Raw genomic sequence first — 15,485 nt, forward strand, 5'->3', positions numbered from 1 at the left:
GCATTATTATGAAATTTAAGTAACAAGTGCTTAAGAAGAGCTTATTTATGAAAGTATGCACATTGCAGAAAACAGTTCCATGCCAAGTATCTCTGTTGGAACATTTGCATTCACGTTTGAACAATGCTTCAGCTCCTGGTTTTCCAGCCTTTTAAGTACGGTAGAAAACACTAGATTGTGTTTCTTTTACCAGAAACTTTGATAGCAGAGCCCTGTCATTCGTCCTTGCTGAAAGTTTGCACTGCCCTAGGCTGATCTGGAAGGCCATCTGGAAATTACCAGTGATTAATTAGCTGCGAGCCTATGATGTGAAGAGGGCAGATGGAAGAATGCAGCATTTCATTGCTCCCAGCCCTGCAAGCCCTACCAGCCCAATGCCCAATCCATGTCAAGGTCCCAGCCTCTTTCCAGGAAGATTGAGAAAGATTCAGGAATTCTCCACAGTAATTGTCTTTCCTCAGCTGCTTTTTCTCCCAGCTCTGTTCACAACATTATCAATGGTAACAAACAATGTGTAAGAACCACAATGGAAGGGAGCTGCAACAGTGTTTTCACCAGAAGTCCTGCCTTCCTATCCACAGAACTCAGACAAAACCACTTTGGTTTTACATTTATCACTTCTAGACATACTCCCAAAAGAAAAAAATGCAGTATTATAAACCCTTTCTTTTTTTTTTAGTTTTTTTTCCCCTAATGGAATAAGAACATTTGCTTATCCCTCCTGGCTCCTGTGCTCACACACCAGATTCACTTGTCCATGCCACAAACACATATTTACTGCCCAGGACTTTCTGGACAAGACATGGAAGTCTTTTACCAATATCCTGGTCTTACAAGCATCATAACTACAAAGAAGTTTTGATAAAAGTTTTGATAAAGAAGCAGTTTTAGACTGAGAAGGGGAGAAAGCAATTCAGCTTTACCTCCCCACTGAGCCTTCCCCTCACCCTCTCTCCATACACTCAAAGTGGGAAGGACAAGATGAAATTAAAACCATTCTCATTATGCAAAAAGCAAACTATTCCATCAGTCTCTCATTATTGTCAGCTACATTTACTTAAAAATTAAGACAGATAAGCAAAGAAGTATTAACTTTGATGAACAGCTTTTCCTGCACAAACAGCATCACAGCACAACAGCTTACATTTAAGTCTCACTTCTTTCAGATTTATGTATTTAATCCATATGCATGAGCATCACTGGAAACTGCACTTCCACAGGTTTTCCAAAAAACATAATCATAACTAATGACTTATGATTAGCTTAAGATCAACAACATCAAATGCTGGCCAGAAGATTGCTGACTAAGAGAGGGACAAAGAATTACACTACATTTATTATTAATGTTGGGACAGAATTTAAGACAGAAGTTCTTCAATAAATGTTTACAAATATTTCATCTTACTTGGATTAAAATGATATTTTGGTCCATATTAAAATATAAGGCTCACTACCCATTCATCAAATTATTTTTCTCTTTAGAGTAACCTTTAGATTACTTGAGAGCCCCTGTTTTGAAACATCAAACTCCTAACCACGAACACAAAAAAAGCTATCTGATGTCTGCTCAAAGAAATCCCTCCTTCTATGCTGAGACCTGAAAACAGAGTCAACCACCAGCTATATTGCTCTGTCATATTTGCTGCTATCAGCTGTGCAATTTTAATCTTGTCAAACAGCCCACGGACTAGCTGTTTTAAACTAAATTTGAAATATTCCAGGAGCAGCCCAAACTTAGATTAAATCATTATATCTAGTTTCTAAAACCTTTGCAGCTCATCACTATTTTCCAAGCGGATAAGCATAAGGATCTTTTTTTCCCAATGGGATAAATGACATACAGACCCAAATCTGAGTCCATACATTAAAATACTTCAAGCTCATGACTTTTCCATTACAAGGCGAGAAGTTCAAGGCTTTTGCAATTAGTTAGCAGTAAAATATGTGTATGCAAAATGTTGTTTACTTTTCATTCCTATTCTTCTTTCCTCTTCCTTCTCCAAACACTTTCAGTGCCCATGCCTTGACACACTCAGCTCCCCAGGTTAGGCTGCTTTTGATTTGCGAGGAGAGCTACAATAGTTAATTACAGAGCATGGTCATCTGTGCCTCAAACATTTTGCATTTATAGGCTCCTGATATAGTCCAGAGCAAGAGGCTAACCCACATTTAATTTGTCCAACACGTTTCTGGTTAAAGTTCCATCAAATGGGTGACTGGAATCCCTGCGATTCAGCTGGAAAAGTCACTTTGAAGGAGGCGTTTATTAGCAACATTTGCCTCAGCCACAACAGGAGGCCCTGAGGGCCTGGCCAAAATCAGTGGTTGCTTATAACACTCAGACCCGGCCATTCCCCAGGGGCTAAAGTGTCAATAATAGGTTAGATATTACTCAGAATTGATTTTACAGCGGGTATAAAATTAAAGCAGCGAGGCAGTTTCTGAAGGCAGAGGAGGCCTGGGCTTTGCAATGCCCTCGGGGGTGGCCCCACAGCCCCCAGCCCCACGAGATCGGAGCCCACCGCGCTCCACAGCTCCAGCACAGCCTGCAGCTCCTTCCTCCAGCGGGACAGGAACAGGGCACACAACACAACGGAGGCCTTGGCTCTCTCCTGTCCTCCTCATGTCTGCTACAGCAATTTTGGCGAGTGATGGATCTTGTATCTCTCCGTGGCCCAAGGTCTGCGTGAAAATTTAGTGAGTGTGTGGTTTTGACTGCAAAATCCCAAACCAGAATATCATTAGTTCACAGTCCTTTTGAGTGAAATATTCAGTAGTTAATTCTGAAAGGCTCTCACATTAAAATATTTTCAGCAGCGGTGTGAAGGAACATGTTAGGTAGCCTGTAACAACAAATATTTATTTCTCTCTTTGTGCAAAAGTTCCTCTTGTTCAGGACAACTGTTATTATCCTTTCCTGGCTATTTCATTGTCCCTGGAAAATTCAATGGATATTGTACTCAGAAGCTTTCTTGTTCAAATGTTTCATGAAACTAAAGCTCCTCATTGACAAACACCTCTAAAATTTAGCCTCGAACTTGAAATGCTAACAGGTACTTTGGAGCTGAAGTCTCAGCGAAACTCTGATACAGATCCTTTCTGAAAACAGGCTGGCTCATAAACCACTGAACACTGCCCCAAAAAGTGAAACATTTTTACATTTTCCCCCTCTTGTAATTTGGTATAAATTCACTAGTTCAACTGCACTTACACCCAGCAATATCAGGTCTAAGTGTCATCCACTCTATGTAAAACCTTGAATGTCTGAAACTTATTTTCAGGTTTTTTTTTCTTTTGAGGAAATTGTGTGGATTCTCTTCTTTAGATTTTATTTTCCATCTTTATTCCCTTCTGCCTTTGTTTCCTTTACAGCTTCCTTCTACATTCTTTGGTTTTGTCAGTGTTTCCATCTCCATTCAATACTTCTTCATGGCCCCTTTTGCATAAGGCTTCAAAAATTATTTTTAAGCATGTTAAAAACAAAAAACTTTAGTCTCATGGTGGAAACCCTGTATTTAAAAAAAACAAAACAAAACAAAACAGACTTCATCTAGAAAAGATGGTACATGATTTTTTTTTTTCATGCCTTACTTTTCTCTCTGGGTGTGAAAAGTGGAAAGCACAGTGCTCAAAGGAGGATCTAGAAACTGCATGGACTGATGGACTCTGGACCTGCCCACTCCTGTTTTCATGCAGCCCAGGACAGAGTTGATTTTCCAGGCTGTGAATGCACACTGTTGGCTCATGTCTTGCTTTTCACCCATTCTTTCCAAGAGTGAAGGAAAAGCTGGGCACTCTCTTCATGCATATTTGGGAGTCCCAGGGATAAGAACACCAATACCAAATCTCTGTCATCCAGCACTGTTCCTCACACCTTGACGTGGCCTTTCTTCTCATAACTATGCTTGTGTAAGGAAAAGACGTCTTGTACTTCCTCTGCTTGTGAGTTGCAAACTAATTTTTAAATCTTTGTGCTAAATGTGCTCTTATTCAGTAGCAGGGACCATTCTCAGTCTGTTGACAAATTACCCACATTTTATATTCACCCTCATTCTCCTCCCTAAGCTGCCACTGAACTATGAATTGCTGGAAGGGGGGACCTTGATAAATTTTCCTCACTGTCAGGACTAGGCAAATTTGAGGAAACAGTGCTGGTGTAAATACACCTCTGAGTTTAGTGCTGCAGTGCTCAGCTGGCTTAAGAGTTGAAAGTGAAAAATGGCTAATTTCAGTTTCACACTTATGATACAAGTATCCTCCTCCTACCATACACTGAATGCAAAATAAAGATGTCCCAATTTTCCCCCTCACTCCCCAGTGCCTGTCCTCTACATTAAAGACACAGCCCTGATGGGACCATGATTTGATTTACATCATCACAGAAACAATACATTCAATAGTTATTGGAGATGATTTTTGCCGTGTCCTTGGCACGCTGCTTTCTGATGAAGTGCGCACAACACTGACATCTGCTCAAATAATCTGTGGAAACGCTGTGTGAACCGTGTGGTAAGGGCTGATGGAAAAAAAGAGACCAGAGGAATCTCCTGATTCTGGGAATAGCCAGCACCAAGCTGGAATAACGTAATTAAAAATGTGTGATGCTACATGGGCCCAGACAGAGCAGTGCAAAATTTAATGAGCCACAAGAAATGCTGAACTTCAGTAGGTGAAGGTTCCAACAATCATGTGACATTTCTAAGAAAATAATTTACCAACACAACCCATGATATGGTGAAACTGCCTGGGTTTCCATGTCTGATTTTTAAAAAATGTACCCATTTAAACAGATTTTCCCACTTTTATGAGATGAAGCTGCTAGCTTGCTCCCTGGGATTAGGATGTTTGATTAACAAATCTCAGATGACAAATTCCATTTTCATAGCTATCCCTGAATTATAGCTTTGTAGCCAATTTTTAAGTATCTCTAAATATGATATGAGCTGTTTTTCAATCTAATAATCTAGCTAGGTATATTAAAGCAGTTTGGAGTATTTTGGATGAAGGAGAAAAACTAATCACATTTTTTAATTATGTAAAGCCAGTGTATTCAGAGGGAATCTAAACTAGCATTTTAAATTATTAATGCCAAGACTCAGGCGCAGCTTTTCAAGTTTTCAGTTTGATTTCAAATATGTCTTTTGTTTTGTTGGGTTTGTTTTGTTTTGTTTTTTTTAAATAGGAGCAGGTAGCAGTGCTGAGTTCTGGCATTAATTACACATGGAAACAGAAAACCTGAAGTAGACCTGGTAGCACTTTAAGAATCCAGCTATTGTGAATTCATCTGGAATTCATTGGGCTACCCCAGGCCATAATAAATTCATGCTGTATTAGCAGTAACATCATATGTACACTAATAGATGTTCTACTGAGATCAGTATTATTTAATTGACTCAAAGGATTACTTTAAGATCAGTTTTCTTCTAACTGTATTTTTAACATGGTTTTCTCCTGAAGCACAGCTTCCCACAAGACAAAATGATGACATCAGAAGAAAAACATGCGTAAGAAAATACACAAAATCAAACTAATTATTTTCTCCTCAGGAAAGATACAAAGAGCATTAGAATCATAGATCCCCCATGTAAACAAATCCATGTGTTTATTTATAATTTTCTCTGTGGGAAAAAAACTCTCCAAAAGTGAACATATGCAGATTCAAGAGAGGTTTTAAGGTGCAACTTAGTAAAAGTGATGTTAGCTTACTTAAACTGAAAAAAATATGTAAACAATCTGTTTGTAAAGAAGTACTGAGAGGTATCACCTGCACATTTCTGCTTTGTCATGCACACCAAATAAAAGAGTAGAACGTGCAGAAGACTTCACTGGTAATTGTTGCATGACTGGGAAATGGTAATTAATGGAAAAACAATACCTTGGATGCTTTGGGGTTGGGAAGATGTTCTTAACTGTTTGCTGTGTCTTGTGAACTGCACGGGAGCACTGATGTGACTGGTGCTACCCCTTAGCAACTTATTGTCCAGGTCACACATAAGTTTGTACTTCCCTCCTGTGTTAGCTGCTAAGATGGGCAGGCTGGTCAGCCCTCCATGCTCAGATCCATTTAAGAGAATTATTTCTCATCACTTGGTGAGGAAAAAACCCAGCTATTCCTGGGTGTGCTGGTTGGGCATCACTGCATAAAGCACAAAAAGTAAAAATAAAGTTTTTATGCCAACCTCAGTGATGTCCTGAGCCAATGGTATGCCAGAGCAGCACTTAAATGCAACCACAGACAAGGACACGTGGCTAAAAGAAGACCTTGTCTCCTGACAAGAGTGTGTGGGCACACAAGTAAAAGCACATGATAGAATTTTGTTGGCACAAATCTTGCAATTCCAACTCATATTTTTACTTACTCTCCTCTGGATATGCTGAAGAAAAGAAGGCATTTCTCTTTTCCCCCTACTTTGAAAATAGCTTGGCTTTTCTAATTTTTTCCTCTAAAGAAAGAAATCACTTCAGGGAAGTGGGAAAAAAAAAAAAAAACAAACCCAAAAGAGATAAAAATAGAATACCTGGCATTGGCAATTCTGCTTTTCTCAGACAGTATATTCCACCCATGGACAGCAAGCCTTGGAAACCATCAACATTCCTTAAGTCAAACAGCTGCACTTTCTTATCCTTTTATTCCAGATTATCATCTTCCCTGATTCTATCAATCAGCTGCAGAAACAGCTCTTAGCAGAGTTCAGGGCTGTGATCACAAAATAAATAGTCTGAAGACCAAAATCAGGATTCAGAAAAGCTGCTCTCTTGGGAAGCAGGAGTTACACACTCATGTATCATGTATATATCCATCACTGAGCCATCTCTCACAAGAACTTTAAAGCTCTGCCAGCCCCTTTCAAACATTTTTATCAAAGCAGCAGAGGTCAAAAAGATGTTAAATTTCTACGGTTTTCATGAAGAGGGAGAAAACTTACTAATGTCCATGTGGAGAGGGAATAGTGTCTCCTAATCCTCAGTAGACATCAAATAATTTACACAGGGGTTATTATTAATGTCCTAAACAGAGGAAAAGGTTGAAGGAGGTTTGCAGCTTAGCAGACCTCACTTAATCCATTTCTAAGCCATTTTAATTGTCCTGTGGATTTTTTAGAATCCATTTCCAACTGTCTCATTTCTCATTCCTTTTCTCTGTCCAGATTACCTGGCAACACTTCCAAGAAAGCAGATCTTACTACTTCAGTATCACCTCTTTCACAGTGACTTTTAAATAATCAGAAGGTACAGCAACATACCTGCATTTAAGCGAAGTGTAACAGCACTGAATGGTGTGGCTTTACACTAATCACCCACGATATTTCTACACACACAAACCTGCAAAAAAGGCTTAAGTGTCCCCTGGGATAGACTTTGTGTAAAAATGGGTACTTTGGAACTTAATTAGAGACAATCTGGTTTTTATAGTGAGTTTTTAAGAAGCCAGTTAGAGCTAATGGGAATGAGAATGATTGTCATTGAGACTTCCTTGATATGGTTACTACTATAATTCAGTTTTTCATAGCAAAACAGCAAAATGGACATTAAAAGTGAGTGAGCAGTGAAAGAATCCCAACTTGCTGGAATTCGATTTTCTTCCAGCAATCTCAGCCCTTGTGTAAGAGTTGTGAAGGCACTGGGGATTAATTAAACAGCGTAAGAAAGATATATTGAACATATGGACAAAACAGAGCTACAGAACTTGCTAGTATTTACCAAAAAATCATTCACACAGGGAAAGGAGATCTCCTTTGTGGAGCACATGTGGAAAAGACCCTTGTTCCAATGCCCTCCCAAGGCACATCAGCAGCCAGGGAACAGCACAGCTTCCCTTTGAAGGCAAATACACACACTCAGGAGATTCAATGAGCTGGAGGAGCAGAAACGATGGAGCAGCCACCAATCCAGTGCTATAAGGAGATTTTCACATCTCTGCACACCAAGAAATGTGCAGTGATGAGGTCCTTGAACCAAGTCTAACACATTCCCATGCATCAAAGGGTCATGCAGTACTGTTAGCTCTGGACACCAGCTGCAATGATCCTGTACAGATCCCCAAGGCTGTTCTGGGACATGTTTTTGTTTGGAAACCAGCTATTGGCATGCAATGAAAACAGACTGCATTTTGTGGGCAACTAGAGTGGGGCTGTTGCAATTATATGTGTAAGAACACCTGAGTAATTTAGTGTAAAATACATGCATTCATTAAAGTACCCAGTTTGGATAAGTTATTGGAAAAAGAAGTCTCATGTTACATCCTCTACTCTTGTTGCTTCTGGTGAGCTACTGACAGACATTTGGCTCCACAGGTATCGGGCCAAAGCCTTTTCCCATTTTTGTGAATGTATCCTGATTTCATTGTTTAACTAAGTGAGCTTGCCTAGCTGAACATTCCCATAGGGGAAGCACCATTCCTGAAGATACTCTGATGTGGGTTTTGTTGATAAAGCAGGGCTGAAGGCTTTCACTGCTTCATAAGCACATGCAATATTGTGTTGGCTGTGTTAACTTACCCAAGTGTACAGAAGAGAGACTTAGACAATGTTCAAGCCCCAAACCCCACTGACAGCCAGTTTCACACACCATTATAAAACCAGTTATGATTCTTGCCACTGCTGAGACACCAGAAAGGTGAGGGGTTCTGTTCAGGATTTTGCTTTTTTAGACACAAGCAACCAAAGATGCACTTTACCAAGACACCAAACTTGTCATCACCAGGTGCTGGATGCAGCAGAACCACTGTGCTGTCTCTGACAGAAAAAAGGTCACTAAGCCTGTCTCCAAAGAAAAAAACTCAAGCAGATGCATCTGGCAGGTTTTAGTCTTCTACAGACCCCTGAGCTTTCCCATTCTGCCAAATTTCATGAGAAAATGAAGGGACTTGGAGGCTTTCTGTGGTGTGTAGAAGAAGGCTGTGAATGCTTTAATGCTGCCAAGACAATGAGATTGTTTAGTCCCAGAGCCTTCATGGCCAAAGCCTGTAAGGTGCCCATGGTGCAGAAAGCCCAAAGAAAAAAAATTCATGTTGTAGAACAGTGAAGGCACTAAATTAAAACTACCAAATTGATTTGCCAGGATTTTGAGGCTTCCTCCTCAAAGAAAAAAAACCTGCTCAGTAAAATTCTTTCTCCAAAGCTTTCCTGGCACATTTTTATTAATGGTCTGGGTGATGGGGCAGGGTGTACCCTCAGGAAGTTTGAAAATAAAAAGCAGGTAGGAGCAGCTGATGTGCCAGAAAGACATGCTGCCATCCAGAGGGAGCTTGACCACCTGAAGAAATGGGCTGACATCAGCTTCCACAAGGAAATGTGCAAAATCCTGCACTTGAGGAAGAATAAAAGAGCCTCCATGCAGCAGGACATGCTGGAGGCCAAGTAGCCAGAAAGCAGCTTTCTAGAAAAGGATCTGGGCACCAGGTTGGACATGAGGCAACACTCGGTCTCCTATGAAGGAAGGCCAAGAGAGCTGGGACAGCTTAATCTGGAGATCTCCATCCCTGAAGATACTCAAAAACCACGTGGACCCATTCCTGGGAAATCTGCTCTAGATTATCCTGCTTGAGCAGGAGGGGTTGGACAAGAAAACCTCCTGAGGTGCCTTCAAACCTCAACCATTCTTTGTTTCTGTATCTCCTTCAAAGTGCTGGAAATAAAATGTGTTATGAATAAGCACATGTTGAGTACATGTGTAACCTTCTCCCTTCTATTTCTTGGAAAAGGCATCATGGAAAAGGAAACCACCAGAGCAAGTGTGTGTGTGTAGATACATATATATATATATACATAAATAAAAATATATAATCTCTATATATATATCAATATATAAATATAAAACTTTGTAGGAGAAAATAATGGGAGAGCATGTAACACAGTAAACACAAATGGAATATTTAAAACTTGACTTGCCTATGACTATTTCACTCCCACACAGCATGTAAATTTACAAATTTCCTACTTCCTTACATGATCCTTGTTTTTCATTTTCCTCAGATATGGAAAGATTCTGATAATTTATAAAACCAGCCAGCAAGCCAATGCCAATTTTAATATATACATGATTTAGACCTGCTTTTAGTTTAATTGACATTTTGCTTATTTAAAACACAAAAACTGGCCACTGAGGAAAAAGCACTCACTTTTAACAGGATCATGGAAATATTAGCAACAGCAGCCCATAAATCACTAAAAATGATTTTTAGATTCTCAGAGAATGAACAGCCAGTGTGTCAAATAGAATGGAGGTTTGATGGAGAAGCAATGTGTTTTTCTGGGAACAATTATTTTGCTTCACCAAAACGAGTCCTGTTTTAAAGGGCAGTCCTTATTCCAACATAAGCATGATTTTTAGTGTTCCAGTTAATAATACAGTAAGCCAAATATAAGAAAATTCATTCTCAGGCATATAAGCAAGTGACAGCACCTTTACCAAATTAAACAAAAAAAACCAACAACAAAAAAACAAACAAACAAACAAAAAAACAACAGAAAAAGACTGATCGCACAAAATTTCACTTAAGAGCTGTTAAAGGTATGGATAATTTCATGCTACAAATCTCAAGGGGAAATAAGGGAGACATGCAGTTCTAATGTCACACACCCAGACCATTCCCTTCTCCACTCAAAGAGTGAGAAAAGAAAGAGGGAAAAAGGTCAGACAGGCTTGAGTAGGGACTGAGACTGCCTATTCTAGAAACACCAAGTGTGATTTAACACAGCAGAAATACTCTGTATAAAGAAAAACTAAGGTAGCACTACATAGGTCAGTATTTTGTTTCAGACTAGCTTTTTTCCAAATCCAGCCATAGTAAGTTGAAGTCACTATTACTAAATACTGAATAGTTACTGAAAAGTGGCTCAGGAGCCCCCAGCAAATCAGAACTAAGTTTTCCAAAATGCTTCTGAAGCCACATCAAGAGTTGGATGTGAAGGTGAAAGGTGTGCACACAAACACAAGTCAGCTCAGACACCAACTGCTCTGAATCTAGCAAAGAAGGCACAGCTGGGTTTTTTGAGCCTTTAACATATTAAAAGTTGGCTAAATCATCCCAACTCACAATTCATCATCTTAAGAGATGGGGCCTTTTTTTCAGGTAACTTAATTCTTTGCTAAAATCTTCTGAAGGTCTCAAAATCCCACACAGCCAGTAGTTTCCCATTTGTGATTTCTCCATGCTACTCTCAAATCAGTAATTTTCCAGTTCTAGTTGGGCTCAGCAGCTGTAAAATTCAGTTTATACTGAACAGCTCTCTACAGCAGGGGGCTGATGAGCATTGCCCAAACACCACAATCTTTTACAAACCCATGTCATTTCTGGTACCATGACTACTGCAACCCCACCTTGAAGTACATGAAACCGAAGAACTGAATTTGTTACTGCATGTTCTGAGGTGTTACACGAAACTTTTGTTTACAGCACTTACTTACCATTAGATCATGTCCTCTGGATTTACAGCACCCTGTTTGATGTTGGAGAATATCTATGTAACATGTCTGCTACACGTTTTTGTTTCAATCTAGGTTCAGTTTTGCTACTATTAGCATTTTTTAAAATATTTTTTCTTATTTTTTACAAAACTGGAGTTGAAACTGGAAGTGATCATGTGCCTGTCCTCTACCATCTGCAGCGAATTTAGGTGGATTCTTTTTCTCTCTTTATGAATAACAGTGCAATTTGTTTGGTAAATATAATGCAAAATCACCAAGGGTAACGTGTAAAAACCTGCAGGTCAGCACAGACTGGCTGGCCAAAACGTGCCCAAGGCCAGAGCAAGGTTAAGGCTGCCATGGAGAGGAAATCTAAACACCATCAGAGTAATGCAAACCTCGTGTGTGGCAGTAACTAGAGCCAGCCAAGCACAGTGAGATGGAGCTTTTGGAAGGGAGAGTTTCAGCAATGGAGCCATCGAGGGAAAGAGCTGCTCAAGAGGGTGCAGGGCATTCTACCCAACAAACAAGCACAGGCAGACAAGGTATGTCACCCTGCAGCATTTTAGGAGATTATTTTGATAATTAGAACAGGAGACAAGTACCCCTCATTTCTTACAACCATCCAGGGCAATGCATCTTTGTTACCATTTCCCACTAATATTGTTTTGTGGGTTTTTAACACAGTTTACAACAAAAATGTTATCGTGACTATTTCAATAAATAGAAATATTAGAAAAGGTTCTCTGTCACAAGTTTAATTCAGAGCAAGAGACCCCACTGTTTAAATTTTATTGGTGTTGAAGATCTTATGCAAAGTGAAAATGTATGGAAAATAAAGTAAAAGAAACACAAAATACTTTGACAGCTGGACTGTGCTTCTGCACTCTTTGCCAGGTTTGACCATTAAGGCTCAATCTCTTCCTCTTCCCTGCTGTCTCCAAAAAGATTTTCAACTCCCTTCTGTTCTGTGGCACAGTTTCAACAGATGGAATGAGGAATACTGCCCAGCCAAACTAGCTGAAAGCTTGGTGACAACACTTCCCTGGGCATGGGAGATGAGGATTTGGATTTCCTTTGGATGTAAATGTTACTGAATTTTAATTTTTTCTGTGTTGGATGACTGTTCTCATATCAGAGTGTTAAAGTGAGTGTGAGTTCCGTCACCACTGTCAAAATTCTACCAAAAACAAACAAACCAACCAAAAAAAAATACACAAAAAACCACCAGACTGTTCTTGAAAAGAAAAGGATGTCAGTGCATAAGGCATCTCCACGGCAGAAGAAACAGAAACTCAATGTAGACGAGCTTGGCAGGACTATTAAATCCTTTTGTGGAAATTTCAAGTCTACATCTAAATTGATTAGCAGAAGCTCATACAAAGTCCCAGGCAAGCGAGGATGGAAAAGGAGAGTGCTGACTCCCAGCTAACACAAGGGAGTTTTCCTCAGTAGCCAGAGTGACCTGACCCTTAAGGTAAGAATCTACCCGTGGTCTACCTTCCACTGACTGTCAGATTACAACCAAGGAGTAGCTTACCTTGAGCAATAATGCCACATTTTCACTCAAATCTGATTTGAAGGAAGGCTGTAAGGAGCAATTAGCATCAAAGTGCTACTCACATTACCAAGCCATCTGGTTTCCATTTTTACACTCCTAGCAATGTCACATCACGAGGTTTGGGTGAGACCCCCCTGTGCAAGAGGCACAGGTAACTGCTTGGAAATTGAATTTTGAGATTGGACTTGCAAATGTTGTTACACCCTTCTCTAGTTTTTCTCCTAAAAATTTTGCCAGCATTGACTAACAGCAAGCAGTGAATCAGATGTCCTTCTGGGTTCATGGATGACTGAGAAAATCAAGTGCATTTGTTCAAATTGTATCAGCAAATCCTTCACTTTTCACATGTGATGCAGAATTGTATAAAGCTTTGGTTTGTACCTGATACTTCCCACACCTACTTCAACACTGTTCCTGTGCAAAGACAGCTTCTTTAATGGGTGCTAAGCCATCAGTGCTAGTAATCAGATACTGCTCTGATTTCCAGATAAAGACATTTTTAACAGTTCTTCCAGACTGCTCATGTTTGTTTGTGAACCAGCAGAGCAGATCAGTTCTGATTAAGGCACACAGAAAGTTTAGGAGTCAGGCATTTATCTCCAGGCTATGGGATGAGACTTCCCAAGGAAGCAGCATGCACTGAGAGATGCAGGTATGAAGTGGAGAGGAAGTGCTCAGGGTACAGTCCCAGCCCATGTGGCCTGTGTGCCTCATGAAATGTTTTAGCTCATCTCACTATTAGAACTCATTGGTGACAATTTGCTCTTTTTTTTTTTTTTCTAAAAAAAAAGGAAAAAGTATGCATAAATTTCTCTAAACATATGGAAAAGGATGTTTTTCTTGAAATAAATTACGTTCACTGAAGAATTCCTACAACCACACAGGAATAAATATACTTAGAAAGTCATTCTTTGCCGTTTTCTTAAACTGTCCAATACTTTTGAGAACGAATTTGAGTATTTTTATGCCTGTTCTCAGTAATGATTATCATTCTGCCAACTTAACTTGTCTGAAGAGCTACCCATGGAAAAAAACGCCTAAAGACTCTAATTTTCAAGTGGAAATAAAGGAATTATTCATATTTTTTCTTCAAATATTTCTAATGCAAATAACATGCTTTTCACAATGTATTTCCCTCTTCAGTCATCACAATTCTCAGGCATTATGTAAGCTGCACTGTATTCCTTGCTACACAGTTAAATGAAGAAGCACATCATAGTTATACATCAGAAGTGACACAATGAGAAAGCAGTCACAAAGCAACAATTCTCATCTAACATGCTGCAACCACACAACAGAATCCAGTCAAAATTCCCTGTGGTACTACCAAGGCATATTTACTGTGCTACCAATCTTCAGGATCCTTTTCTCCTCAGTTTCTGATGATCCACCAAAAGTCTCTGCTGATACACCTATAAATGATAATTGGCTGTTCCAGAGTACTTAAGAAGGCTCATTTTTAATTTAAAGCTAAACTGCCAGCTTAGTAAATTTAATCTATCTGAGAACTCCCCAGTTTTTCACTGATTTATAAACAGTAAAACTTCAGATATGACAGGAGCTAAACTGAACTGGATTAAAATGCACCTTTCAAACTATCAACCTTCAGGTTGGGGATTAAGTAATGAAGGGGATTAAGTTGTAAAGAGCAGGATTCAGTGGATTTCAGATACCTGTTATCAGTGTAACATGACATCATCCAGCACTAAGGGGTTCTCAAGGCACTAAAAAGCTCAATCAAGTCCTGTTCTTCCCAATTCTGAAACAGGACTCCTATACTCACATGAAATGTTTGAAGATACTCATTCTCTGTGAAATTGTCTTTAATGCAACAGCAACCAAAGGAAAACACGAAATCTGGGCATTAAGTATTCCCTTCATTCTGGAACAATGATTTTAAAACTAGAAAAAGATGTAAAACTGGTGAAGTACCTATCAGTAAAACCACAGCTCGCTGTGCTTCCAGGCAAAACTGAAGGGATGCAGATAACGCGTGTGCCTTCTGCCATCTCCTGGTAGTTCGGAGGTAAAACAGTCACAAATATTAACTTTTTTGGCTTCAGAAAAATGTCAGGTCTTCTAAGGAAGACCTTCCCCCAAAACCGAAAATATACTATTTAACATTCAACAGAAGGAGCTTTCAAAACTCTCAATATCGACAAGAATTTATTTCCCTGTACAAGGCAGCCACCACCTGGACATAGCTACTTTCAAGCTAAATGGAGTTCTAATATTGGCTTAAGTAAAGAAACATCAAAGCTCCTTCATTTTCTAAAAGAAATAAGTACTCACCAGAGTTATTCTAATTTCAAAACACATTCAGAAAATTAACTGTAAAAATTTCCACATGGCATTGAAAACCAAAGGAATTCCCTTTGGGAAGCCTGCTCATCATATCAAAAGTTATAGTGGAGATTATCTGCCCATACTGGCTCATTTTAATATCCATTTCTTTTCATGAATACTTAAAGTTCAAGACAGTCTTTCACTGTTGCACTACTCTCATTGCCTTTGG

At 39.4% G+C, this 15,485-nt stretch overlaps 1 protein-coding gene across 11 annotated transcripts in view; it reads right to left on the bottom strand.

Moving 5' to 3' along the window:
- Positions 1-15,485, bottom strand: part of LOC147653292 (uncharacterized) — an 80,905-nt gene that overhangs the window by 62,576 nt on the left and 2,844 nt on the right. The gene's annotated exons all lie outside the window — the stretch shown is intronic.

The sequence above is a fragment of the Cyanistes caeruleus genome, chromosome 5, assembly GCF_971803275.1.
Source record: "Cyanistes caeruleus chromosome 5, bCyaCae1.hap1.1, whole genome shotgun sequence".
Taxonomy (NCBI): Eukaryota; Metazoa; Chordata; class Aves; order Passeriformes; family Paridae; genus Cyanistes; species Cyanistes caeruleus.